Source organism: Cynoglossus semilaevis, chromosome 11 (genome assembly GCF_000523025.1).
Source record: "Cynoglossus semilaevis isolate Cse_v1.0 chromosome 11, Cse_v1.0, whole genome shotgun sequence".
NCBI classification, from domain to species: Eukaryota; Metazoa; Chordata; class Actinopteri; order Pleuronectiformes; family Cynoglossidae; genus Cynoglossus; species Cynoglossus semilaevis.
The window spans coordinates 696,867-701,205 of NC_024317.1; positions in this window are offsets into that span (position 1 = coordinate 696,867).

Here is a 4,339-nt window from a genome sequence, read left to right on the forward strand (position 1 = left end):
AAAAAAAAAAAAAACTAAAGAAGGGGCATCTGAGGTGAGGCGAGGGGAGAACGTTGTTTTTGGAAGAGCTGATAAAAAGCCTTAAATTGATTTGCAGTAAAAGAGAACCATTGATTGGACTGCTGTGTCTCAACTGGACAATCTGTGACCTTTTGACCCCGCTGCCCACCCAGCCCTGTTCTCTGTCAAGTCCCGGTCTGAGCCGCAGCATGTTGTCAAAGGACACAACTCCCACACAAGTCAGAAGTGAGTGAAAAGATTTTGACCCAGAGAGAGAGAGAGAGCGAGAGAGAGAGAGAGCGAGAGAGAGAGAGAGAGAGAGGGGATTTGTTAATGGACTTCAAATCTCAACTTTTTTTCCCTCCCACCTCCTCTCTCCCCTCCTCCCTCCCCTCCCCTCCCCGCCCCCCCGGCTGCAGTGGAAGGGTCCTGAGAGTGTTTGTTTTAGGTGAAGTCAGTGCTGGAACAGAATGTTGTGAACCACGGGCCAGACTGTGGTTCTGCGGTGCAACTCCGACCTGAATGCAGACGGCTCTGTTTGTTTTGCCTTTCCGTTTCTCAGGGAGAAATTTCGACGCTGCCAAAGTCCTGCACTCACACCCAAGGCACGCAAATAAAAAGACCTCGACACGGAAAAACACTGCACCTGGGTGTAGTTGCTACATCTGGACGTCGGCACCGTCCAAGTGCAGAGAGAGAGAGAGAGCGCCTGCCCGTCCTGCCCGTCCTCGGCCGTCCTGCCCGTCCTCGGCCCTCATCTTGTAAAAGGGCTCTTTAGGAGATGAGCTGGCGTTTGATTGTTTCAGTGGCAGGATGTTTGTGTGTTTTGTTCCAAGCCTTTTCATAAATAGCAGTTTTTATGTTGCTGAGGTCAACTGGTTTTACTAGACTGGAGAGGCAAGTCCAGAGGCCAGGAGGCCTCCCCGCCATCTGGCACTCATAAAGGGGGGGACGGGGGGGGGGAGGTTTTTAGTGGGGGTTTATGGGATGACAGGGTGAGACACCGAGGGGAAGAGAGACAGAGTGGAGGGTGGACTCTGGTTGCCCTCGAGCTGCAAAGCTTCCTCTGCCGTCTGAATGACAGGTCAGAAGTTCATTGCCTTTTTTTCACCCTGCATCTGCCTCGTAAGGTGAAGGAGGTGACAGTCAGTTCAGAGTTCGAGGGCAAAGGAGTGAACGTCACCGTCAAGCTGTTGTCACCGCCGTGACTGGAGATGGAGTCTCCACTACACAGTTTAATGAGGGTTTTTAGATGTTGTTTTTCAAACGTCCCTGCAGCCTAGTGACTGCTGTCGTCGCCAACCGCTCGTTATGTTGTGCAGACGATCCGACCCCAACGCTGCAGATGGCGCACAATGATGTGGCAAACGGCAGTGATTCAGCGGCTCTGGTGTGAGCGGCGTGTTCCAGCCTGATAGAGTCAGGTGCTGACTTCATTTGGTTTGAACGTTCACATGGAGCCAGGGAAGTGCTGCGAGTTTGAGTCCAGTGCGTTTGTCACAGAGGTTTTCCATTTGAAGGCCCTCCTGAGGATGGCAGTTATGTTCTGCTGGATGACTCCGTCCATCTGAGGCGGTGGTGGCGGCGGCGGCGGCTGGGCCTTATAGGTTTTCCAGAGCGAGCTGATCACTGCGGAGGACTTTGCTGACTTTGGCTCTGATACCTCCTATAGAGATTTCATCTTTTGTTATTCTGCAGCTAAAGCGTGTTAACCCTTCGGCTCCTCCCTCAGATTCTGCTAGAAGGAGTCCAGTCATTTCAACTTAACCTCACCAAAATCTATTGTTGATTTTGACATTTGATACACGAGCCCTGAAAATAAAAGGAAAGTGTTTTTTAATTTTTTTTTTTTTATATTTCTGAAACCCGTTCCGTCACCAGTTGGAGGCTGTTTTTTTCAGACCCTCTGCAGCTTCACACAGTTTGTGTATGAAGAGAAGAAAAGTGCTGACAGCAAAAGAACGGGAAGCGAGTTTGGCAGGCACGCCCTTGTAGGTTTCTGTGTCACTCAACTCTATTAAATTTTTAATCATTTCCTTGCTGTGGTACAGAGCTGGTCCTGCTCAGTCACACACTGTTAGCTGCTCAGCTCGTAAAGACCACGCAGCAATGGAAACAGGAGGGGAGGGAATCTTCACAGATAGAAAATAAAATACCAGTCCGCTGAAGCCATGACTTCTTTCCCTCCTTTTTAAACCATGCAGAAAGGAAATCATTTCATTTTCAACTTTTTATTCATAGAAAAAAACAAACCCCAGGCTTAAAACTGACGCCGTTCCATCAAGTTCAACAATGAAGTGAAATGATGAGGTGAGTTGATCCAGGCCTCAGACTGTGGGAGCCACTGCACCTCCACAGGAGTGTGTTTACTTGGACTCTTTCCAGAATAACATAATGACAATGGCATTAAATGTTCTTAGTGCCAAGAGCATTGATTGCACTTGACAAACTTGGATGAAAGCATCAAAGGCACCTTCAAAAAGCAGCCGCAATGAAAGGAGCGAGTCACCGTGAGAGACGCAGAATCCACTCGCTGCTCGCTCTTTGCATCATGCCTGTGAATGTGGGCTGTTGAGAAAAGGAGTGGAATAAAGCGCCGGCCTTTGATGGAGCTGGATTGGCTGGAAGCGGCCGTGGCCGTGGCCGCCGTGGCCGTGGCCGTGGCCGTGGCCGTGCCTCAGTGCCTCACTGCTTCCATCCACTGCAGTGATTCAGGGGAGAAAAATGTGGCCTGTGTCTCTTTAAGAGCGCGGGCCTGTCTGCAGAACGCATCAGTCCTGTGGAGCAGACACAGGCCAGCAGGAGGAGGTGGGAGTGAAGGGAGGAGCGTGGGGATGTGCGGAGGGAGGAACAAAGACAGGAGGGAACAGCCACAGTCTGGGCTTCCAGCCTCCTGGCTAGACTGCTGAAAGTTATTATTGAGTTCCTGTGCAGGGCCTCCCCTCCCTGTGGCTGCTCCTCTGCGCTCACTACCAGGTGGACGGGGAGAGGAGGGGCAGAGAGACGCCGGCGGCCGCCCCCGCTCCGCTGCGCTCACCTTATATCAAACTAATCAGGTCTACCGTTGTCGCGGGGCCGTAAACCGCGTCCGAGCGACGGCGGCCGCACAGCTGCTCCGCAGCAGCTGAACCCGTGGCCCGGCTCGCCGTCGTCTTCAGTTACACTTCAGCAGACACGTCCTGTTGTCTCAGGAATGGCCTTAACTAGTCAAGACAAGAACCGCGCCGCTTCACCAATGAGGAGCGGCCAACTAAATCTGCTGCTGGCGTGTGATTCACGTCCGTGTGGTGGAGGACGACAGGAAATGGTTCCAGCTCGGTGTCAATTTGTCCTGAGTGTAGAAGACAACCGTGGACTTTGAAAATGAGAGCTTAAAGGTGAAGTACGCACGAAATACCAGGAAAAATCAACAGAACGACTGCCCTCGGCGCCAGTCGGAGCATCACAGGAAGTGTGCGGTGGCGAGTCTCATTAAAACCCAAATAAACGTACAGTTTGTGGGCGGTGGGGGGGGGGGGGGGGCTACTGTTATCTGCTGAGCTAGCCCCTAGCTCCTTTATTGTGTCCCATCATGTTAGCTTCCACAGGAGAGTGGCGCTCTGTGCTATATACAGCCACTGAGGAACCCCCCCCGGTGGTCAGGGGTCATCGTTACACACTGACCTTTATGTGTAAACAAACGACTCTGTGTTTAATTGTCGCCAAGTTGTGGCGTTAACGTCCGACAGAAGCTGCGGACGACGTTTCCTGGTGAAACACATCCTGCTTCTTCTCACGCCCTCGTCTGCCGCGGGACTCGAATCCTCGCCCAGGCTTCCTCTTTAGCCGCTACATTAGAGTTACAAAGCGTCCGTGTTATTCCAGCCCGGCCCACCAAGAGAGAGGCAGACTTTTATGTAACGCCTCAGTGTGTGTGTGTGTGTGTGTGTGTGTGTGTGTGTTTCTGTAAGGTTAACAGAACCAGCTGCTGTCTGTCCTGCAGCTCTGAACTGTTGTGGTTCTGGTTTTATAGAAAGACCTGAACCCAGCAGCAGCAGCAGCAGTAACAGCAGCAGCAGCAGCAGCAACAGCAGCAGCAGCCNNCGCCCGCCCCCCCGCGCTCCGCAGCCCTCACCCCCGGCCTCAGCAGCAGCACCAGCCTCAGCTTCAGCCTCAGCAGCAGCGTCCAGCGAGCCTCGTTCGCCCCACATATCTTCCGTCTCATGTCACCTCCAGTCTGGCTCCTGATTAACCCCGTCATGTGCCTCCGTTCACGGTCAGTGTGATAATTCTGCCCCTGTTTGAAATCCGTCAAGGGCAGAAAGCTGGATGCGGGGGGGCTGTGGGGGGGCTGTGGGGG